Raw genomic sequence first — 25,525 nt, 5'->3', positions numbered from 1 at the left:
GGCAACATAATTAAATGCAATGATTTGCTTCAGAGCACAATGATAGAGTTCATCATTTATTGCACTTTAGTTAAATGCAACATGTCAACATGTGAGCTGGAATCTTTTTTTATTTTTCCCAGTACAGAACATTTAAGCAGCTTTGCTTCTTGAAATAATGACTTGGTTAAATAGTGTTCAGTACATAGTATACTAGATGGTTTTATTTCCCCCTTAAAGAAAAATGAGTGGAGAAATAAGTACAATATCTGGATAGATTAAAAATGACAAAAAAAAGTATTTGTTATAATCAAATAACTGGAATGCACTGATGTTTTTGGCTGAATTATCTGCACAATTTGTAGGTGTGACCTTCCTGGTTTTCTGCTTACCTGCTAAAACAGGTCAGTTGCAAAGTGCAAGATGGCAAATTAGCTGCCAGTAATTCTTAAACCAGTGATCTGATGCTACAAATTCTCACTTGCAAGAAATTTGCCAATAAATATTTGTGATTCTGAAAAATCCACTTCCAATTTATATCTGCTTCTACTTACGGCTAAGAACAAACATTTCTAAAAAGTGTATAATAGAAAAATATTTGGAGGAAGAAGGCTTAATAAATGACTAGAAAGTTAAGAAAACCCAAATGAGATATAAAAGCTCCAAATTTATTTAATCTCAAAATATATTTCTAAAACTGAAATAAATATGCTGCATGTATGTTTCAACACCTTTCATATAAATCAAGTCCTTCCTCAGATTGTTTTCCAACCAAGTTTAAGAAAATTCCTTTTCAAAGGGAAAGCCATTAATAGTGTTAACACTCTGCCACCTACTGGACAACTTGTCAACTACCAAGAAATGCACTTAAGAACTTGAAATGTGGATTTCAATAGCAAGGCCTCTCAGAGGCTTTGGAATTTTGAATAAAACTCTGGAACTTTTCCAACTTATTTGAAAACAAGCTATTTCCCATTTATTAGGGGAGTCTTTTTGCTAATACAATTCATATGCTCAGAATTCTATAATGTTCAAACAATAACAACAAACCAACAGCAACAATGTCTTTCTACAGGTTTTTTAGTACTGGATAGTTTAGAGTTCATTTGCACATATGAATTAACCACTTTATTTGTAGGCAGTAGGCCAAAAGTGACAGCAAGAATGAAAGGGTTGTAGGTACTTCTACCCTCCTACCCTTTGGGAAAACAAATATGAGGACCAGGACGGCATCTGCTGAATGAAGGGAACAAAAGTTGCCAGCACCTCTACTTTTAGTGAAGTATACCTGTAGCTTCCAAATGCACGAGTCAAATTCTGCAATATTTAACTGTATTTTACATATATACCAAATGTAAAAATAAATCACAATGATATGGTGTATTAAGCCAACTCAAGTAGAGATGAATGTTTGCTACAGATAACACAAAGTAAGAAGAAACAGTCAGTGAAATAGATAATGGGTAATAACAAAAAATAGTAATAATAGAACACTGTTATTTAGTGAATGAATACATGTGAAGTATTCATTTGAATAGTGCCTGGTTCAGAGTAATTCTTGCCCCCACTCCTCAAACGCCAGGGCACCCTCCCTTTCTACAAAAGGCACACCACACTTTATGCACATAAAGGAAATGTATACATAGTCCCAAACCAGGCAGGGCTGATAAGTGCTAATCCCATCATTTCCCACTGCTGTAGCCATGATACGAGTTCATCTTATACATGGCGCTCATATGCCTAGGTGTGACCTCAGCATGCCTCTCAGGACAGGGCTCTACAGCAGACAGATGAGAGGAGGCCTATTTGTCATTTCTGCTTTTGTTCACTTGTTCCAGACATTTGGATTTAAATGTTAACTGTGAAACGTGTCAATGTTAAAGATAAACCTCAGGTTGCCGCAGCTACCCCACTTTTAGCTTTAGGGTGATATTCCCAAGGTTTCTCTGGTATATTGCCACAAGATTTTGGTTTTATCTCTATATTTTTATGAGGTGCGCATTTTCAATAAACTGTTATGAGAACTGATGCATGAAAATGTGCTTTTGTGCTTTGTTAGAGGCATCACTTTATTAGTTGTCGTTTGACAGTATATTTCTCATTATATTCTATTTTTTAACGAAATCGGCAAAAAAGGTTTTTAACACTTGCTAGAAGAGACCCGTACCTATCCCTTATAAATTACAAATGCAAACTTTCCTCAAAGAAAGGACATCTACATGCAAAGAGATCAAAGGAGATAATCTGAAGTTGGCACAAGTGACCTAAATTATAAAGATGACCCTGTTTTAACTTCTTCCCCAAAAGGGTTAATATTAATCATCAACCTTTTCTAATAACAAGATAGCTAAACCTAAAGGAATAAAGGATTAAAGATAACTCTAAGGATACAGAGTCCAACAGTTCGTTGGGAGAAGCAGAAAGTTTAAGACCAAGTAGCGACAGGTTGTTTCTAGTCTAAGTTAAACACCGTGTTCCAGAGGGAAGTCTCAGCTGCAGGGACAGGGCAAATGCAGAATTCTAAAGGCAGAGACAGTGAACCATCCAACTGCCAGGCCACATAGAATAGAATAGATTATGATAATATAATAATAGAATAGTGCATGCTATTTTATGTTTTACATAATACATTAATATTGGGGCACTTATTCTGCACCAAGCACTGTCTTTCTCATTCCATCTTTACTGACAAAATAACTCTGGAAAGTAGCAACTAAAATCCTTATGGAATGGATGAGAAAACTGAGGCATAGAAAGGTTAAAGTGTTTACCCCAGGCCAAGTTGCCAGTAACTGGAGGGGCTGGCCATTGATCTTAGAATCTCTGACTCTAGAGTCTGTACTTAACTACTATCCTGAGGGTCCTTGTGGTTCTGGGATAACTTTCAGGTTCCATTCCCCTAGGGCTCAAGGGCTAGTGGGAAATCCTACACAGGCAGATCCCAGCCAAATAACAGAGAACGTCAAACACAACTACTACTCAGCATCAATACTCTGCACAGGGCTGGAGAAACTTCCGGATAAATAGAAGATCAGGAGCTTGACAAATGGGTTTGAGCTGATCAGGCTCCACTAATAGCCTATCCGTGCTCCAAAGCAGTGCAGGTGCAGTTAACTCAGAGCCCTTAGAACTATAGGTAGACTAGAGGAAGACTGACTCATTATCCTCAAACTGATAATGAAGATGACAGACCTGCATACTCCTGGGGTCATTTGCAACAGCTGACTGGGACATGGGCTGGTAGCCCAAATAAATCTGACAGTGGTTTAAACAGCTAAAAGACACTCATGGGGAGATTAAATGCAAGCATTTAGAATGCTGCCTCCCTTCAAGCTGTTTTGAAGGGATAAACATTTATCAAAGAGAAGACATTGAATTCAAAACTTATTAAATAGTTTATTGATGCAGGTTAATGACTATATTATTGTAAAATGGCTTGGATTAAGCACATCACTGAGCCAATCACAGGTTCATTATAACAGGTAAAAATATCAAATTAACATCTAATCTGAAATCATATCTTTAAAAACAGGTCATGATAAACAAGAACTTGACAACAAAGAGATCAGACTCGAGGCTAATTAGTGGGCAGATGAGTTTATCACATTTATGAATGAACAAATATTTCTGCTTAATTTTTAATCTTACTAAAACATCTCATACCCACTGAGGTGCTTTTCACCAACTATGAAGAGATTAAAATTAACCCATAATACAGAGATGACTAATTCAGATGGCCAAATGAATGGAGCAGATATTTCACACTGCATGGTTTAACTTAAATACTATATACTGCAACAGTTCTAAAGTAAACATGGGTCTATACTCCCTTCTGAGTCCATTGAGGTTATCCTTAAGTCACCAAGATACTTGAGGATACTTGAATTTGTTTTCCCAGGGCAAGTTCTTGTTTATCAAGAAAACAGAATACGAATGGAGAATGAACACAGAAATGGAATTTGGATGACTTTTGTTATCAGTGGCTTGGAAAAGTATGAAAGCAAAGTTTGGCCTCAAAGATATTAATATCCTTGAGTCAGATATAAATGGGAAGTATTTTTCTTGCATTTAGAGATCCTATTTAGGAAAAAGTAGTCTGTACTCTTTGATCTAGAATATTTTTGTTTTTAAAGACATACACTTTATAAATTTTTATTTATTTATTTTTATTTATTCATTTTTAGAGAGGAGAGGGAGAGACAGAGAGAGAGAGAGAGAGAGAGAGAGGAGAGACAGAGAGAGAGAAGGGGGGGAGGAGCTGGAAGCATCAACTCCCATATGTGCCTTGACCAGGCAAGCCCAGGGTTTCGAACAGGCGAACTCAGCATTTCCAGGTCGACACTTTATCCACTGCACCACCACAGGTCAGGCTGATCTAGAATGTTTTTTGATATGTACTTTATTTCTTAATTAAAATGTTTTTAAAATATTCTCCATTGTATTTTTCCTAATTGCCTTTAGTAAAATACATTTTTTTTTAAAAAATGACAAAATCTGAACTGGTTAGAACTTTGATTTTATTTTATAATTTATTTCATATTATGTAAGTTAAAATTCTCCCTTATACCCTTCTTACTTCTCGAGTATAACTGCTCAGAAGTAGAAGCTGTTACCAATGTGAGGCTAGCCATCCTAGATATTTTTCTGTGCACATAGATGTGCATAGAATGTATACTTTTACAAAACAGGATCTAGTAATCTGTCTAGATATGTTCTCATGAAACTTTTTTTCTTAATATATAATGAATATTTTCTCCATATCAATACATATACTTCCTTCTTCTTTATTGGCTGTATAGTACTGCACAATATGGGTGTACCATAATACATTTAAATACTCCCCTGTTAACTGATGTTAAGGGAATGTCTATCTTTCAGGTACAAAAAGACCCTCATTTCTTTAGGGTAGATAATAAATAAATATGTTGGGCTAGCACAGATGAGCTTCTGTAATTTGGGTAAGTAATACCAAATCACCTGCTTTTCCTCAGTTAGTGAGGCTGAATGTTTTATTATAATCACCTTGGCCATTTGGTTTATTGACAATGGGATTTATAATGTTTTCCCATTTTTAAAAAATTGGGCCATTTCCCTTTTTTCTTTTAGATTTATAGGAGCTCTTCATATTTCAGTGTTTAGTAACTTCAACTCCAATTCCCAGGTTGCCTCTTTCTTACTGGATGACTTTGGCACTTTCTCCAAAGTCTCCAATCCTCACACTGTTTATATATAAAATGAGGATAATAAGACTACATGCTTGATAGGGTTTTCTTGAGTCTTAAGAATTATACAATGTTTGCTCATTTTTAGGATGGCAATTGGCACAGAGTATGTGTTCAATAAATATTGTTTGTTTTATATGTTGCAAATACATTTTCGTGTTATTAATAGACTTATAATTTTATGTTCAGAAGTCATCACTTTATAGAAATTTTACATTTAAATATAGTTAAATCTTTTATTCCACTCCCTTTTTGGAGTTTTTAGGCTTTGTATTATGCTTAGACTTATAAAACCTGAGTTATAACAAATATTTTCTCTTATAGTCCACCTAGTCCATATTCAGTTTTAATTTTTACACTTAGACCTATAGGTAGATATGGATTTTGAATTTCTCATTTTTTCACTACTGACTCAAAATGCCAGTGTTATCATTTACTAAATTCCAAGGTGTTTCTAGACTCTTTGCTCTGTTCCATTCCTCTGTTTATCCTTTTCTGTGTCAATACCATGGTATTTTAGTTACTTCAGTTCCATGGTATGTTTTGACTCTTGATAAGGCAAGACTGTACTCCTTTAGATCTATTGGTTATATTTATTTGTTTATCACTTATCGTGGCATTAGAAGGCTTCCAGGGAAGCATGGCCTTTTATTGCTGTATCTCAACGGCCTGAAACACTGTCTAGCTTAAAGTAGCCACTCAATATTTGTGATTTGAATAAACTAACTTGAATCTAGTAATCCTTTTTACACTCATTGCTTTTTTGTTTTGCTTTTTCTTAAAACTTTTTATTGTTAAAATAAATACAGAAAACAAATATATATACACTCTTGAACTACTTACTGCCCTATATCCAATTTTTAGAAAGAAATAAGTTATTTCTTGACTTTCATATAATTATTATACCATCAGTAGTGGTTTTAAAAGCAGTCATATTGGTAGGATATTTATTTCTTTGTGTACCTAGATTTGGCAATTGTTTATTTATTTTTACTTTTTAAAAGAACATTATTTATTCTTCCATTTATTTTAGGAATTAAAAATAGCTACATGTTGGAATTTTCACCTTTATTTAACTGGAAGAATGCCACTTAAAATAAAGTGAGCCCTCCTTGCTTTCAGGGGTGGTGATAAATTGCTAGCAATACACTTAGCTGCTTGACAACAACCATTTTAAAGATTCCTATTCACTACTTTTGATGGAGCTAAAGTAATCTTTGAAGAAATAAGCTGGTCTTTGGATAGAAATATTTTCAAAAATCAGTGCACAGGTGAGATTCTCAGGCATTATCCCCGCTCTCTTTTTACTCTCGCTGGTGTCCCTTCCTAACTCTTAACTTGTATAACTTAACTTCATAACTCTTAACTTCCCTTGGGAGATCCAGCCTGTTACCTTCCCTGTCTGGTGGCTCCCACACTATATGACAAGTTTTGTACCCTAAATTACAGGAAGATACAAAACTTATCTGTTAAATTCTTGAAGTTCAACATGTTCATTCCCACAAGACAGAGTATATGGATTTACACTTGTCTCTGAATAGATTAGAAGCAGCTATTTAAGCTCCAGATCTCTGATGAGCTCACGAGATGGAACTCTAAATTAGTGTGCTGTATTAAGAGGAAATCCCTCTGAAAGAAGGAGAGATGAGTTGGCTTCCCTTCTTCATTTGCTTGCTGTAAAGACTAATGTAGTCCTATTTGTCTTTTCTCATTAAAAAGACATAAACTTCTTATTCTTTAGGATCATGATGAAAATAAAGCTTTGACTAAGGAATCAGTGAGATGCCCACTTTTTCTAATCTCTCATTTCCAATTAAAGCCACCCTTCATGCTAGGGAAATGAAGTCACTATTCAGGAAATTTAAATAAAAAACAAAGAATATACTACCAGTGTCTTTAATTTAGGAAACTAAATCTGCTAGCATTCACTAGTCACTCAGCGAAGTCTCTGTTATAAAGTTATAGGTCTATTTTCAAATTTTATCTTCCCATTAAACTGATGACCTTCAGTTACTGTCTCCTTTATGCACTGGAGAATCTTACCTTTCATTATCTGGTGATCTTTACAATTTCTAATCCTACTTGCATTTGTTTTAATGTTATTTTATTGGATTGATATATCCAATAAATCATTTCAAACGTCATCCGACTGTCCTGCTGAGAAGTTTAAGTGCCGTGCCCATATGGACAGCATCATCTAAGACACATATCTACAAAATGACGGAGACACATATCAATCGATGGGATTTTTCAGGTTTTTACTATTACTAGAATTGTGGCGTAGGGGAGTGAAAAGGAAGTTTGGGATTCAGATAGAACTGTGGTTGATGGGGTAACCAGAAGCAGCTTGGAAATGTGGACAGTGTTAGATTCAAGGCCCAGTATCATCACTTAACTAGATGGGCTACTTTAGCTTGTGTTTTAATCTGAGTTATAGTTTTATCATATGTAAAAAGAGTATTATAATAATTATAACAGCAGATAGCAGCTATCGACTGCTATATGCTTTGTGCCATTCTCGACATTTATCTTCCTTTATTTAGAACAGACTCATAGATACAGAGAACAGACTGCCAGCTGCCAGAGGGGAGGGCAGTTGAGGGACTAGGTGAAAAAGGTGAAGGGATTAAGAAGTAGAATTGGCAGTTACAGAATAGCCATGGGGATGTAAAGTACAGCCTAGGGAATATGGTCAGTAATGTAAGAACTATGGAAGGTGCCAGGTGGATGCTGGAAATATCGGGAAGAACACTTTGTGAAGTGTGTGACTGTGTTACCACGAGGTTGTAAAACTCATACAAAATAATATTAAATATAAACCGTAATTGAAAAATAAGATTTACGAAATATTTTAAGATAGAATAATTCCTTCTTGAAAGGAAACAGGTTGAGTGGGCAGACAATACTAATAAGTCGTGTATTCCGTTGTGAACTTGAAACACAGCACACTTCCCATTATGGCAGCAGAGCATCGGGGAGCGTTGGGTGCAGAACAGGTGAGAAACGGGATGTGCAGGAACTTCCTGGGCTGTGGGCACATACTCTGCAAAGCTCAGGTGTTTGGTACCTGGACAGCGCTACTCTGTAAAAGTATATTTATACACTGATAGAATTTTCTTCCAAGTGAAACCTGTTTCCTTGCAAATTCTTTAAAAAGTATGAAGTGGTGCTTGCTGGTGTAAGGGTTAATCTTGGACAGATTTGTAGATTTCACTTTGTGTATCACTCCTCATTCCCTGGGAGCATTCTATTCCTTTTTAAAAAGAGCCCAGATTTTTTAAAACTTTATGAATAAATACAATTCTTCATTCATTGTCCCCAGTGTGAGGTAGGGGGCACAGGGTTGACAAATTTATAGTTTTTAAATATTTCAAAATATAAAGTGCAATCTTTTAAATTGAACACACTTAATGGCTGGAGAAACTCCTGACACTGCCTTTGACCTTTGCAGCCAGACAGTGCAACTCCATTTAAACATGCCTCCATCATTCTGCACATGTGTGTTTGAGGATGGTGTTCGCTGTGGATCAGCGTGGGTCATCAGACCAAATTTGAGAACTACCATTTTAAAGTTCATGTGGGACCCTGAAAAGTCATGGATTGAGCAGCACAGACCTGGGTGAGAATGCATGCTCTGCTTTTAGTTGTATAAGACAGCAATTTAAACCATGAGCTCTAGAGTTAAGTGGTTTGCGTTTAAATCCTGTCTCTGTAGCTAGTTATATCATCTTTCTTTTTATTTTTATTTTTTATTATTATTATTTTTTTTCTGAAGCTGGAAACGGGGAGAGACAGTTAGACTCCCGCATGCGCCTGACCGGGATTCACCTGGCACGCCCACCAGGGGCGACGCTCTGCCCACCAGGGGGCGATGCTCTGCCCCTCCGGGGCGTCGCTCTGCCGCGACCCGAGCCACTCTAGCGCCTGGGGCAGAGGCCAAGGAGCCATCCCCAGCGCCCGGGCCATCTTTGCTCCAATGGAGCCTCAGCTGCGGGAGGGGAAGAGAGAGACAGAGAGGAAGGAGGGGGGGGGTGGAGAAGCAAATGGGCGCTTCTCCTATGTGCCCTGGCCGGGAATCGAACCCGGGTCCCCCGCACGCCAGGCTGACGCTCTACCGCTGAGCCAATCGGCCAAAGCCTATATCATCTTTCTTTAAGTCTCTAAGCCTCAACATTTCTTGGAGCTAAAATAGGTATAAAATGTCTGCATTTATTATGAGAATTGAATAGAACAATATTTTGTTCAAGAACCAACAAGCCCTCAAATATGTTAGTTTTTTTGTTTGTTTGTTTTGTGTGTGACTAAGACAGAGAGAGACAGAGAGAGGGTCGGATAGGCACAGACAGACAGGAAGGGAGAGAGATAGAAGCATCAATTCTTCATTGCAGCACCTTAGTTTCTCATTGATTGCTTTCTCATATGTGCCTTGACGGGGGGGCGAGGGGGCTACAGCAGACCGAGTGACCCCTTGCTCAAGCCAGTGACCTTGGGCTTAAGCTGGTGAGCTTTGCTCAAACCAGATGAGCCTGCACTCAAGCAGGCAACCTCGGGGTTTCAAACCTGAGTCCACCATGTCCCAATCTGACGCTCTATCTACTGCACCACCACCTGTTCAGGCTCAAATGTTAGTTTTTAAATTAGCAAAACATATTATTATTAACTGTAATTATTTTATTCCTATTTCTTCTTATTAATTTAGTTTGCTTCTTTTTCAGTTTTTCCATTATAAAATGAAAATAAAAATACCTAACTTGCGTCGTTGTTGTGGAGCATAATGAAATAATGCATGTTTGTACATAATTTGACACACATAAGAGTCCACTTAAGAGTCCTTGTTATTTTTTGTGACGCTTCCAATCCCCACTCCCATAGTGCATTCACAGTTGCCAGACTGCCGTTGGCTCCCCTAAACCAGAAAAGGAAGAATATACTCTCACTTGGCACCCTATCTGAAAATCCACTGGTGCCAGCCAATCCTGTCATTTGCCAGAAAACTTACCTGTCCTGTGTATTTGTCCCTTACGGTTCTGAATGCATCTGAAAACAATTCTGTAAACAAATTGCTTTTAGAAAGTTTTAAATGTTATTTAATCAGCACACTGAGAAATCTTAAATGCAAAACACATGCATGCTTACCACTTAAAAACTCAGCAATATCTATTTTTGAGCTTTGCTTGAAAGTATTGTGAAGACAAAAGGAAAAAGAAGAAGACTTTACAAAAAAAAAATTTTAGGTGGATACAATGAGTAATGGTAAAACCAGGTAATCTTGCTTTCTGCCCTGCCTAAATCCATCAGCTTGGGCAGCTCAGGGAGTCAGCCAAGGTGCCATTTATCTCTATACCAACTGCCCACTAGTCACCATGGAGGTTATGTCAGGATCTCCACTCCTTTTTTTATTTTATGTGGGGTGGAGTCTGGCCACCTGGAAGATTCTGGGCAGTGATGGAATCAAAAGGAGAATAAACTGATATTGCTATAATCTTGGTTCCTCAATGGAGAATGTCCTATTTTTTCTAGAATTCACCTCCAAATCCAAATGTAAAATTGTCTGACACGCTATGGGATGGAACTGGAATGGTTTTTCCTTCCTATGCCTCCCAAAACATGTGACTGAAAGGAAAGTATTTATGACGCTGAAGAAGTCGTATCTCTTTCATTTCTTCACGGATATGAAGGAGTGGGGTTAGGACCCTAAGATCTGCTCTAACTATCTGTAAGAATGAGTGGATTAAGCAGTGCAGAAAGGTAAAAGGTTGTTTTAGGAGATTTACAAGTAGCTGAGAGGAGAAGAAATTTAATAGGGAGATGATACATTCTTCTGCAAATTCCTCAAATATACAAGTACATCCTGGACTAACATAAATTAACATTAGGACTTAAGAGTTTGAATGAAGGCCAGGAGTGGATATGCATATGTAAAATTGATGGTGAGAAATAACTTTTATTGACCAAACTGAATCCTTTAGGTGGGGATTTATAATAAACATGAAGAAGAGCTCAAATATGTTTTTCATGTCACTTTAAGAGGTGGTACATAGAAATAATGGAAAGAGAGTTAGAAAAATCCCTGTTAAATCAGTAGAGAAGTATCAATGAAAGCAAGGGCTGTATCATCTTTGAAGGTTCAATGTGCTATCACCAGAGCCAGCCTGCTCTCAATCATGACCTTCCTAACTCAGTCTGTAAACTGATTGTTTTTTTGGCTTTCTGGGAGGGAAAATTTTAGGCAGGGTCCAAATAAATTCTATAATGCAATGTTTATAAAAGTTTGGGCTTCTGCTCAATTGACTTGACTAATTTTCTTATTTAATGGTTACCTAAACTGACTAGAGTGACAACTGCTCCTCTTGTATTAATGACACTGATCCATCTTCAGAAGCATTCAAGATGAGTTTCTGTGTTAAAGATCAAATGATTCCCCCTACATCCTAAGAGGATTTTTGGCATTTCGGGGGTGGGGGTGCTTATAGTTCTTGTTCTGTAATATCTTGAAATTGACAAAGGGCAAACAAGATCCTGAATTTTTTTCTTGAGTCCTTAAAATATAACATCATATCAAATTGACTGAAGAAAAAAATTTTTTTTTCTTTTTTGTATTTTTCTGAAGCTGGAAATGGGGAGGCAGTCAGACAGACTCCCGCATGCGCCCGACCGGGATCCACTCGGCACGCCCACCAGGGGGCAATGCTCTGCCCATTAGGGGCATCGCTCTGTTGCAACCAGAGCCAGTCTAGCACCTGGGGCAGAGGCCAAGGAGCCATCCCCAGCGCTCGGGCCATCTTTTTGCTCCAATGGAGCTTCGGCTGCGGGAGGGGAAGAGAGAAACAGAGAGGAAGGAGAGGGGGAGGGGTGGAGAAGCAGATGGGCGCCTCTCCTGTGTGCCCTGGCGGGAATCGAACCCAGGACTTCCACACGCCAGGCCGACGCTCTACCACTGAGCCAACCGGCCAGGGCCGACTGAAGAAATATTAAGAGTAGATTTTCTTTTCCAACCAGACTGAAATAAAAGTTTTTCTTTGTGCTGTATACCTGTGTTTTCCTCCATTCTTTTTCTCCATGAATTTGATGACACTTTTACACAACTTTGGAGGACAAATCCCCTCACTTTCTGGTGCATCCATTTGCTTGTCTCTAGAATGATAACCTACAACTGGAAATATGACCTGATTCCCAGGGAAACTGGATAATCTTGATGTAGCACAGTCAGGTCTTGATCAATATTTTGTGAAAAGCCCCTGAAAGATATTCCTCATTTTTTTTATTACTCTTAAAGTGAGATGTAACTGTGTGTGTGTGTGTGTGGGGGGGAGCTTTAGATTAAAATGTATTACACAACAGAATGCATGAAAAATTTAAAACAGTAAATAAAAGATCTAAAATTAATATTAGAAAAGAAAGTAACCACAGAAATGGTGAATAAATTAAAAATGTAGCAGAGACGGTAAGTAAAAACCACTTGCAGGAGGCTCAGCAGTTTGCACGTGGAAGTACACACAGACTTTCCTTTGGGCATCTGAATACATACCTCCCTCTGCACAAGTCCTCGGCAAGCCAACGGAGTCATCGCTTAGGGAAATGAAACCATTTAGAGCACATGGAAAATGGTAGCCATGCTCTGAAATAGATCTTGGAAACTTTATGATTTCCAAGTGAGTAAATAGGAAACTTGACCATTTTTAGCCTAATTAAAATTCAATGTATTTGTATTTGCCATTTTTAGGCCACTTTTTTTCTTCCGTGTCATTGAAACCATACATATCATGATTTTCAGATGAATTTTCATGTAAGTAATCAAAATATAGTTTTAAAATTCTATTTAAAACCATGTTTTGTAAAGAGTTGTGTTTTGCGTTTGTTTTTGTTTTTTTTCTAGGTAGAAAATGCACCTTTAAAATAATAAAACAGTTTTTGTATTTGACTCTGCTTTTTATGAATGAAGTGTCCACTTGTTGGAGCACCATTTCCTCTTCTGGGCAACCACAGGGCGGAGTGGAATACTGTCAGCACGGGTACATCGCTGATAGCTGCAGAGATGAACATTTACAACAAATATAGAAAACAATTCTCTAAGAAAAAGAGAGAAATCCGCAGATTCACTGTTGAGAGATCTGCAACAATGCAAAACTGGAAGACATTTTACAGTGTAATGACAACACTCTGCAGTTAAAGTACATTGCTAATAAGTACCTGTCCCTTTTAGAGTTTACTTACACGCTGGAGCCAGACCTCCTTGGTTTCACTTCCGAGTCTGCGGTGGCTTGGCTGTGTGTTCTTCCAGAGGCCACGCACCTCTCTGTGCTTCGGTTTCCTCTTGTGTAACGGGGTTAATAATAGTACCTACCTGAGAGGATTGCTGTGAGGATTAAATGTATTAAAATCTATAACAGGCTTAGAACAGTACTGGTTCATAGTAAGTGTTGTGTGTTAGCAACTGTTGTCATTATTACCATTACCATCATTGAAATATTTCAATAAATTTATTTTATATTCAAGTTTCCTTAAAAGTTTAAAATTTTACTTTTCTTAAAAACCAGAAATGCTAAGGGACAGATATTGATCAAAGTTCCACGTTTGGCTCTGTTTAGATTATGGCCCCGTCACTCCCAACACCATTAACTTAATTTCTAGGAATCTACCATGTACAAGTTGGTTATAATGCTTCTATTTCAGCTAGTTTTGTATACTGTCACTTGAAATACTTATTTAAAAAAAATCTCATTTGAGCCAAAGAGGCTGTGGAAGGTTCTTTAGCATTTAGACTAAAATCACCTGTTGTAAACTTGGGTGCAGTGTTGCCTTACCACGTTCTAGACCTATTTAGACTTGTGGATATGACACTCAATGGTCAATCCCACCATGAAGTTACATCTAAGGGGAGATTTAAATTATGAGCAAGAAACATCTACCAACTTGCTTCAGTATTTAAAATTCCTGTTATTATTTAACTTTGAGAAAAGGCCAATTTCCCAAAGATTTTCAGCAGGATATTAAGAGTTGGGGTACAAGAGGCTCCTATGGTCACATACATTGAGAAATGTTGTAAATAGGACTAGATTAAATCATCATATTTCTTCATTCATTAAATAGATATTTACTGAGTGCTATAAATGAAGAGAGTCAGCAAGACAGACCTCATGAAATTTACATTTGGATGCAGGTGATAGAAATGAAATGAAACAGACACAAAAAATAAAATGATTCCAAACTGTATTAATTATTATGCAGGACATAAACAAGGAGTAGAAAGAGAGATGAACAGGGCAGGAAATACTTTCTTTTTTAAAAAATTTTTTTATTTATTCATTTTAGAAAGGAGAGGGGGGAGAGAGAGAGGAGAGAGCGAAGGGGGGGAGGAGCAGGAAGCATCAACTCCCATATGTGCCTTGACCAGGCAAGCCCAGGGTTTTGAACCGGCGACCTCAGCATTTCCAGGTCGATGTTTTATCCACTGCGCCACCACAGGTCAGGCATAGGAAATACTTTTGAAGTGTGATCCACTCTGAGGTATTGGCATTTAAGCTAAGGCCTGAAGTAGGAGATGCAGCTAGACATGAAAATGAGGGAGGTGGAGGGAAGTGCACGTTTGAAAGGCGAGAGAAGGAAAGAACGTGGTGTCTTCCAGTGACTGGGTCCTGATCAGTGTGGTGGAGTGAGTGGCCCAGGGAGAGGAGGTTGGAGCAATAGGCTGAGACAGCGAGGTCACAGAGCAATTTGAGGCTCTGGTGAGGGGTGTGTGAGCATGGTCAGAAGCTGTTATATAGTTGTGAACAGAGAAAAACTGGTTTACATTTTAGGAGGTCACTTAGGGTGCTTAGCAGAGACTGTGTCCAGGAGGGGCGCGGGGCTGGTGAGGTCAGAGGAGGCTGTTGGAGTGATTCGAATGAGAGGTGATAGCCACTGGACAACACTGCAGGTGGTGCATATGCAGCAAAACAGGTTTCTCACAGCTTTTAATATGCTTACGTGTCGTACAAAACTTTGAGTTCAGGAATAAGCATTTGGAGTGATTTGATCAAAGAACACACATCAGGAAACGCAAGTTCAAGCATCACCACCCGAATCATTGATAATGCAAATATTTTTAAATTATTTTTATTTATTTATTCATTTTAGGGAGGGGGAGAGAGAGAGAGAGAGAAGGAGGGGAGGAGCAGGAAGCTTCAACTCCCATATGTGCCTTGACTGGGCAAGCCCAGGGTTTTGAACCAGCGACCTCAGTATTCCAGGTCGATGCTTTTATCCACTGCGCCACCACAGGTCAGGCGATAATGCAAATATTTTTATTTTACTCAAGGGAATAAGGGCTCAGTCCCATATTACATTATTTGCAGGCAGCAGAGTTTGTAATAAAAGGGTTAAAAACAAAGCAATTGATTTCGGTGGGCTAGGGGAATTGAGGTAGCGATTGTAGAAAAAACTCCGAGGAGCTTTTGGGCGTAGGAAAGCAGGATTGTGGAATAAATGGGAACACTACAAGTGGCAGGAGCCTGTGAAACTAAGAGAAAAGAAGACACCAGAGATAGGCTCTGCCTGTTGTGCAGTGCAGTCCCACGCGACCCTAATTGACGTGTTCAGCTCTCCTTGTGGTCATAAGTACTTTCATACAAACGTTTCTCTGCAAATGCTCCCGATTCCCTGCAACTCTGCAAACCCTTATGGGAGAGAGCTGGATGTGGTGGGATCAGAAGGTTGGAAATTCTCATGGCAGAAATGTCACCGGCTGGTGGGGAAATACGTCATCTCTGCCTCAGTCTCCTCTTTAGTGCAAGCATTGGACTACTGATCAATAAGAAGGGTAAAAGACTAGTCACCAAGAAAATATATGGCATCACCTCAGGTACGAGGAATGCCTGCCTCTTTAACACATTAAAGCCCAGTTTAGTGAGACGATAATGTCTAGTTTGGCTATTTGTTGATTCCAAGTTGCTACTTCACAAATTTGCTCAGATTAAAATTTTAGTAGCTAAAAAGTAATCCAAGCTTCTCATTAGCTTTCTATTCACTAAAATAGTATATCTGACTTTTTAAAGAATATGTATTTTTATCATTGGAGGCAATAAAATTATTTTCATTTTGAGAGGGAAACAAAGCAATTCAGTAAAATTCTTATTTTTTCTGAACTGTCTCGGGCAAAGACCGTAGCTCTCCTCTTTGCTGGGATTTTGCCTTACGCCATCTTTGAGGTCTCTATTACGTTAGGAATGGAAAACTGTTCTAATGCTGTCCTGACCTTTTAGCTCTGTGGTAGGTGCAAGGAACGAGGTGTTAGAGCAATTTACATGATTGTGTTCTCTGTGCTATGAACCTCTTCAAATCGAGCTTAAGAAATCCCATTCGAGTATCTGTAGACACCGATACCTCTTCTATAATGTGCCTTCATGCTTAAAAGAATTCTGTCTGTCAGATGGAAAGTGAGAAACAATTATGCCAAAGTTTGGGTTAATTATTGTATGAGCCAAGTCAATTTCAAATTTAAATTTGGCTTTCGTGCAATTTACCTTTCCGTTCCCCACCAGCCCGGTTTACTGGTGCACACCTCGCGAGAGAGGCCGTTTCATCAAACCGCAAAGCTTTCCTTGCAACATTCTTCTTATCACCGGGAGATTTTTTTTGTCCGGGGATAAAGTGCTGTTACTTGTAGGTCCCAGGAAAGAATAAATACAGCTTTCATATTAGGCTGACACCAAATTCATATCTGTTTACAATAAATTCATCTCACATCTACTTAATAGAAATAGATTTTGGTCTGAGATGAATGCTTAGAAGAATTATATGACATTTTACCATTTTACTGCCATGCAGGAAGTTCCTGCTTATGTGCATAGCTACCTAGAATGTGCACTTGATGTATAGAGCAAGCCTGGACTATTTTGAGCTATTTTAAAAGGCTGAGCTCATTTTTTAAAAATTTATCAGTATAGCCATGGCTCCTATAGCCCCATTGAGTTGAGAGGCCGAGCTTAAAGCCTCCAGAAATATTGTCTAAAAAGTCCATAGAAAGGACTCTAATCATTTAATATAATATATATCAATTATAATAAAAACATCTCTAAGTCACTATCAAAATGTCATTTGACTGCAGTAATGGTATGAGCACGGCCTTTTAGCATCAGGCAAATTTAGATTTGAGTTCTAGCTCATTGCTTGGAGAATAACATAAGCTTTCTGAGTCTCCGTTTCTTCATCTATGGAATGGGCTTGATGACATCCCATAGGGCTGTCAGAAGTGACTAAACATTGCTGTATCCAGGACACAGTAAGGGCTCAATGAATTGGAGCTGTTTTTGTTATTCTTTTAGTTATAGTTCTAAAAACTAGGAAGTATTAACTTGCCGACGATCAGTAATTCAAACAATTTAGAATTAATTGCTTCCAGGTCCATATTGAGAATATGAGATGGAAAGTTCTGTTTGTTTCCTGACTCTAAATACCACCTAAGTAGTTTCAGCCTAATGCAAGAGGCAGGGGAGAAGTAGAGGTCTATACTTTGTGATTAAGAAGGTATCAAGGGACTGATGAAAAAATTGTTCTGCATGCTTAAACTGAATGCTACGTTCTGAATATGTAAGCCATATTTAAATGCTTGCTAAAGAAAACAGAGTTTGCTCCTTAAGCCGATACTGACTAAACTGGAAATAAGAGTTTGGTATAATAAATGTGAATGAATTATTGATTTGAAAGAAGTAGCTGAGAGAAGGGGCTGAATTCTCTGGGGCAACAGTTGATATCTTAAAAGAGGAAAAATGTAATCCTCAATGTGACATAAATGATTCCAGGGGGAAAAAGCACAATATGTATGGCCACATTTAGGGAACTTGAACTCATTTCACTATGAGAAGGTCTCCTGTATATGTATGTGTCTCCTGGAATATGGACTAAATAAAAGTCCTTTTTAATGTAGTAGGAAAATCAAAATGAACAAATATCCACAGTAAAAAGGGGAGGATAAAGTGCCATAAAAGAAGTATACGATGGTATTATTTGTGATCCAAAATTGGTTATGTTTACCTGAAAAATTCAGCCGTGCAACTTTTGAGTGCACGGACATTTTGAGAAATATTTGGATGCCGTAACACTGGGATTTCTAGATTGCAATCCTTGCAGGTAGGGGTTTATAAAACCCACATTTTCCCCAATATACTATTATATATAATAAAGAGATTAAGAGCTTGTTTCAATGGATGAATGACAAAAGGGAAAAATACTTTATTATACACACACAGGCATACATGAATGTATCTCTGGAAGCTCTAAGGACAAAGATATTAAGATGTGATACTACATCTTGCTTGGAGGGGTCACTGGTTATGCAGGTAAGGCTAAAACCAGGAAGCGGCATGGGAGTTAAACTTGAGGGGACAGTGAGATCTCAAAAAGAGGAGATAATGTTAGGGCACCACGTCCAGCTGACTGGAATTAATTGTGTTCAATCAATGTCTCCATTTCCTCACGTATTTATTCCTCAGCCCACTCCTGAAATTGTTCTTAAATCCAACTGTGATCATCTCTCACTCCGTCCCCTTCTTGAACTACGTGTAACACCCCATTCAGGTGTCCACTTTCTTCTCCCTGGTGTTCTCAAAATGGCTCCCTCTGTGTTCTTTCCTTTCCTGGAGGTTTTCATCATGGCCTTTTTTTTTTTTAGGCTTGTTTTCTAATTGTTCCTTTTAAAAACATTGATGTTCCCAGGGTTCTGTCTTAGATGTTGTTTCCTTTTTAATTTTCTGTCTTTGTTTTTCTAACCTTTTCAAAGGTGAGATTCTCCATTCCTACATACTTACATTTCCCAAATCTGCATCTCTAGTTCAGAATTCTTTTGTGAGCCACAGATTTCTGTACCAACTTCCATCAAGCCTCCTCCCAGGGGTAAGACTAAATGCATCATGTTCTAAATTAAATGCTTTATTCCCCTTCCCTAAAATATTCCTTGTCCAGATTATGTGAAAGATATTCACCTCTCCTATTATTTGTGAATAAAACCTGGAGTGGATCATCTATTAGCCATTTTCAACAATAATCTGTTCTTTCCTTTCTCTAACAAGGTGATCCTAATAATTTCCCCCGTTACTGAAAAGGTACCCGGCTTCCAGTTCATTTGGATCTATCCTTTCAGACTATTATTTCTCCTACGTTTTCACCCAAGTAATCTCCCAGATTGGCAGATCTGATTCTTTCAGTCCCTTACTTTTAATTCCTTCACGGAAGCCCATTGTCTTCGTGATAAAATGCAAAACTTTCAGCCCTGCAGACACACAAACCCCTTTGTAATCAGTGCCTTGGAGACCTCAGGGCCAACTAAGATAACGGTTATTTCCCCAAATTAGCATGTTGTTTCAAGCCTCTATGGGTTTTTATAGACTGGTGTCCTACCCAGAACACATTTCATCTTCCCCCTCCTCATCCTGTCTTGTCATTTCAATACTAAATCATGTCCCCTTTCGGGTCACCTTCATTGAAAAGCTCTCCTAATGCCTACCTTGGCGCTGTTCCTGCTTTCAGCGCATGCAGGGCGTTTCTCTGTTGCAGTACTTACCCCACACAGGTGTGTAATTGTCTATAGGTTTGTCTGTTTCCTCCAGTCCTCGTAAGGCCAGGAGCTGTAATTTGTCACAGTACCCCCTGACTAGGACATAATAGGCATTTAGTAAATTTATTGAGTTTTAAAATATGAGCCCAAGGTTAAGAGTGAAAATTTGTTGGATGTATCATAGGTGAGTGATGAATGCATTTTGAAGGATAGAGAAAGGTAAGATTTGAAATGCTGAATTCTGAACCACCCGACCAATAAAAGGTAGGGACCGGGACCAGGGTTTGTGGAGAAACTGGCACTCAGGCAAACCAGCTCCGCAGCTGAAGCAAAGCCCTTTGCCCAGTCACACACCCCAATTTGGAGGCAGTGGAATACAGACAGAGGTTGACAGGCAAGGGCACAAAGGTTGAATGAGAAGGGTGGATTCCAAACTTAGAGTCAATTACTGTAGCGTCACAAAGGCTGCGGAACTGGAGTTAGGCAGCTGTTGAGCTTTTCTATTTGTCTTGGATAAGAAAAAAAAGGGGATTATATCCTGAAACATCTTAGATACCAGGCTGAAGAATGGTTCTAAGTCTTCAGTCCCGGGACAATAATGGTGAACTGAGGATGACAAAATGGGAGCATGGAAAACAAGCCTGACCATGTTGTGTAACAGTGCAGCACAGAGAGGCTGAAGGTGACCGCGTGTTAGGAGAATATATTGAATATAAATATTTTGTGAAGGGTAATAAAAGCTTCAACCGGAGGGGGGGGGCTGTGAGACTATGAGGATGTAGTATTCATGGGAAAAATTGGGAGTAGCCTTGACACTTGATGAGAGAAAACAAAGACAAACATTTGCAAACAGAAATTTTAATGAAATAAAATGGTTAAATATTGATTACAAAAACAACATATTTTACGGAGCATGGTACTTTATTTATTTGAATATAGCCCAATAGGTGTAGCGTATCTAAGCTATTCTTTCACCAAGAATAGGCTTTTTTTTTTTCTTTTTTTTAATAACGAGAGGCTTTTCATTTGAATGATATCACGGGTACCCGGGAGGTATCACGCAGTACCCGGCAGCGGCTCAGGGGAAGAAATGTAGCCATTTCTTGTGAGATCAGAGTTTTGCTGAGTCAGTACCATATAAGAGACCTTTTAATTGTACTTCTAGATGGACACTTCCTACCCTAAAATTATTTTGCTTTTTATTTTAAAAAAATGTTCCAGACAATACTCTTTTTGGAAAACAGTTCAAGAAAATCACATTTACGCATAAATTCCGAAGAGATTTTTTTTTTTTTTTACCAATTCGTCCATCCTAAATTCACCTTGAAAATAAAAATTTAAAGACTATCAGTTTTCTAAACTCATAAAGTTTAGCCAGAAACGTATGTAAGTGTTATTTTTGATAGAACTGAAAACTAATACAAATTATTATCAATTAGTTTTATAACCCTCATTATATAGACCTCTGGAATATCATTTTAATATTGAAAAGCACACAGTTGTCACACAAAATAATGCTTTCAGTTATAATTAAAATAAAAGAAAGTTTCATTCCTGGGTGGAATGATTATTTACGGATTGATCATTGTTTATTAGACACAAAATTCTTGAAATTTGGGACATGTCTTATTTTCTATGTCAGATCAGGCATAATACAAACTCTGGCATATAATAAACAGTCAAAAATAATTTTGAATAAATGACATTTAAAAAATTACAACACTTACATAGAACCTACTATGCACCAGTCACCTAGCCAAAGTGATTAATAAATATTAACTCATTTAATTTTCATTAGGAAAACCTCATTTTCCATAGGAAATCAGGGCAGGTAGAGGTTAGACTGCTCCAAATCCCACAGGTTCTTAGAAAATGATGGCGTCAGGTGTAAAACCCGAGCATAGCCGTGCTAGCATCTGTGCTCTTAACCAATGCTGCTTTATTTTAAAAATTCTGTCTTAAATTTAAATATATAAAAATATTTACATATATTTTATTAGAGTATTGAACTTAGAACAAAAAGACCTGGGTTCAAACACACATTTAATTTACTTAGTTTGTGGCTTTGAGCAAGTTCATGAACTTAACGGGTCCTTAATTTCCTCATATGTAAATCAGAATAATAGCTGGTAACTCACAAAGCTATTGTAGCTTTAAATAAATAAATTATGTGAAAATTCTGGAACATAGCACCCAGGATCTTTTAGTTGGTGTGTCAAGGAGAATGGTATTATTTTTCTCCTTCTTCCCTTTCAAAAGGGTACATATTTACACATTACACACTATGCAAAATGAGGTCAAGTTTTGTAATTCATAAAGTACCATTTCCAACATCTCCTAAAAGTAAATTTAATTTACTAAAGCATTTTTCTAAACAGCCAAATAAGCTTAAATTCAATAGATTGTTTTCTGAAGAAAAAAAATTCCCCCCCAGAAGCTGTTATAGTTTAAATATCTACCCCCCCAAAAAAAACCCTCTTTCTTTTAATTATACATTGTTATACATTTTTTTTTAAAGAAAAAGCAGTGAGACCGACAACAGAACATACAGTATTTATTTTCATGAAGACCCTCTGACCTCAACAGGACCTCTACCAAAACCAATGGGAACTATCTCAGCCAGTGGGTCCTAATCATGGCTGCACATTACAATCATATTAAAAATATATCCAAATGCAGACCCCTCCTCAAGTATTCTGATTTAATTGGCTTCAGGTAGGGTCTGGGCACCAATATTTTTTTTGAAATTTCTTATCATTGATTCTAATTTGCAGTCTTAGTTGAGAATAGTGGTTTAGGTTATCATTGAAAATATCACCAGTCTCCTATTTCCATTTTGTTTTTACTCCAATAAAAACCAACAACAGATAATATCTTCATTCATGTTGACATGGAAAGAGTCCGAGAAGTACACCAAGACAGAAATGCCACGGCACTTCTATGCTAAGGTTTAGCTCCATTCTGTAACTGATTGAAGCAAATTCTATCTTTATTTATCTATTGTTATTCATTATCTGGATTTTCAAAAACACAGGAAAATGGGAAACAGAAGTCAAATTTATATCAGCTAATGTCCTTCAACTCCAAGTATCAAAAAACAACACAACTCTAAGATTATTTATATGTTCTCATGATAAAGTTATAACAAGGATTTCATGTTTCCTATGCTCAGTATGTTGGTATGGTCAATAAATAATTTTAGAACATTTTATAATATGTCTGAATATTACTCTTGTGGCTTGAACTCCTAAAATTCACTGTAGATCAGAGGCATAGAATCAAAACAAATCCTGGCTGAGAGACGTTTTGAGCTATGTCAAAATACTGAATAGAAACAAATGCCCCCCCAACCCCAAGAATCCTAACTGCAAAGATGCTTTAAAAATCTAGTCACCTCAGTTCCTCTCATAATGCTAGTAAAGAAAACAAGCAATTTTGAATTTTTAAAGCTGAGTTCTCTAACTGAAGACATAGTAGGCTAGTAACATGCTATTACAAATTATACTTTATAAATTCCACAACACTAAATGCATTCATTCCTACTTCGTCTTTAATGGTAAGCCAAAGTGGTCGAAATGTATAGAATATTTGCTCTCTCTTATCATTTAAGACACACTCAAACTTGGACACTCTGGTATTTAAAGATTAGTTTCAGGAATGACACAGTCACATTTTGGTTTATTTTCAACATGTCACCTTTAATTACGCAATGATTTCAACAAATTGCCTTGAACAGATGACTTGCTTCCCGTTAACTTCAACTTTGGTTATCATGAGGGTCTCTTGAAGGTCTGCAAGTGAATTTCTGACTTCCAGTCTTGCATATACCATATAATATTAGGTTATAGCTTTCAGATAGAACTTAAGTAGATTTGCAGAAGAAAGCCTAAATAATGGGTTAAAATCTATCGGATTGTTGATTTTTGACTTTGATCAAAACAATTCTTGGATCTCAAGAAAAATATGTGTTTTAGGAAGAGGAATGAATTTGTTAGAGCTTTTCTTGATGTCTTTCACCCAGGCTTGGAAAGAGCATCATGAAAAAGAGTACCCTTTTGGAAACTACGCACACAACATATTTTTCCTAATAGGTGTGAAGAATGGCTGCTATGCATAAATGATTGTTGGAAAATAATTCTCTGTAAAACATGACTTAACAAGCAACTCCATTCACCACTGTACTCATTCCCAATATCCGAAACAGCCATGACACATCACATAGATGCCGACGATGCCAACATGACCTGTTTGTTAAATAACACCTTTCGGGGGGGAAAAAAAATCCACCACTTTCAGTCCCATAATTTTCATGCCCAATGACTTGGAGAACAAAACTTTTGAGGAGAAAAAAAAAATCATATTGACAACATAAGAAAAGTCACCAAAAAATCAGAAGACATTTTAATATGAAATTTTAAATTGTAGCACCTTCCCAGGTGAAGTGTAGGGGCCGGGACTAAGCTGACCCTACATCAGAATCTCAAACACCACAATCAAACAGCAGTTTTTCAACAAAAACGATGTGCCTTGGGCACCGCCACTGTTAACCTTCCCTGGGAACATCTCCAAGCTCATTCCCAGACCCTCCTTACCTGGAATACTTTCAGCGGGCGGCTGGGCACAGCTCAGTAGAAGCGAAGGGAACCCTCAGGTGGTGTCTCCAGCCTCAGGAGCTCGGGCTCGGGCGCCGGTCTGCGGAGCAGGAGATGTTAGCTGCAGGGTGAGGCGCAGCCGGAGCGCACCTCCAACCCAGGAAGGTCCGCGGGGCGCGCGGCGCAGCCCACCCAGAATCTGGGGGGCTGCCTTTCCTACTTAGACTTGAGAACAAACAGCATTAGTCCTGAGCCCTTTTTCTCCTGCCCCCCTTCCCGACCTCCTGACACCTTAATTCTGCCTTAAGTGACGCTTTAAACCTCGTCCCAGCTGGCGTTCCAGGCTACGAGGCTTTGCTCCAAGCTCCGTTTCCACCTCCCCAGAGTCCAGGAGGCTCACCTTCCCGGTGCCTTGCTTCCCTCGCCCAGCTGTGAGCAGTGCGCAAACTTCTCCTGACTTGGACTTTTATCCTCGTCCGCGCTCCGCTCCACCCCTCCCTCCTCCCCCTCTGCCCCCCCTTGGCTGCAGAGGCGGCGGCTGCGGAATTGATGAGCGCGGCCCCCCCTCCGCCCCCGCAAGCCCTTTCCTGTCCCCGGAGAGGGCGTGGCTAGCAGGAGAGCTCGGCTCCTCGGCCCCAGCCCCTCCCCCCGCCCGCCGGTGGGGCTGAGCCCCGGCTGCTGCCCCTGTCCCGGCTGGGACTCCCCCCCCACCCCCACTGGTCCCGGGACCAAACCGTGGCGTAAACACGGGGACCCGAATTAGACCTTGGGTAGGGAGGGGCGGGTGGGCGGGGGGCGATAGTCTGTTCTGGGAGATTGGTACCCTCCCCGGTGACAGCTTTCTCGGAGCCCCGTCCCCTCCCCAGATGATGCACATTTGGGAGGGAGGTGAGTTCCCAAAGAACCCACCCCAGGAGACTGTGCCACCCCAGCTCCTTCAGCCACTACTCGGGGGACGGCACCACCTGGGAGACTCTGGAGAGGGGCGGTAGTGGGCGAGGTAGTGAAAGTGGGATGGGCATGGGTGGGAAAACGGCTGGCTAGGAGCTGGGTGCGGAGACGAGGCAGGAGAAGGAGCCCGGAGGCAGGAGGTAAGAAAGGGGTCTGGGGGTCCAGCAAACCCTGGAGAGCGTCCAGAGTTAGGCGAGCTGTCCTGCGCTGGGGGCGCTGGCTGGGTCTGGGGGAGCAGCACCCTCCACTAG

At 39.0% G+C, this 25,525-nt stretch overlaps 1 protein-coding gene across 1 annotated transcript in view; it reads right to left on the bottom strand.

The window, feature by feature from the left end:
* Positions 1-24,809, bottom strand: part of CALCR (calcitonin receptor) — an 85,299-nt gene extending 60,490 nt beyond the window's left edge. The window contains exons 1-2 of the mRNA XM_066353964.1: positions 24,724-24,809; positions 24,324-24,423 (exon numbers count right to left, since the gene is read on the bottom strand). The gene's annotated coding sequence lies outside the window, so the exon portion shown is untranslated. The remainder of the gene's footprint in view (positions 1-24,323; positions 24,424-24,723) is intronic.
* Between the last annotated feature and the right edge of the window lie 716 nt (positions 24,810-25,525).

This window comes from Saccopteryx leptura, chromosome 12 (assembly GCF_036850995.1).
Source record: "Saccopteryx leptura isolate mSacLep1 chromosome 12, mSacLep1_pri_phased_curated, whole genome shotgun sequence".
Classification (NCBI taxonomy): Eukaryota; Metazoa; Chordata; class Mammalia; order Chiroptera; family Emballonuridae; genus Saccopteryx; species Saccopteryx leptura.
The sequence above is the reverse complement of the archived record's forward strand: the minus strand, read 5'-3'. Positions and strand labels throughout refer to the sequence as shown.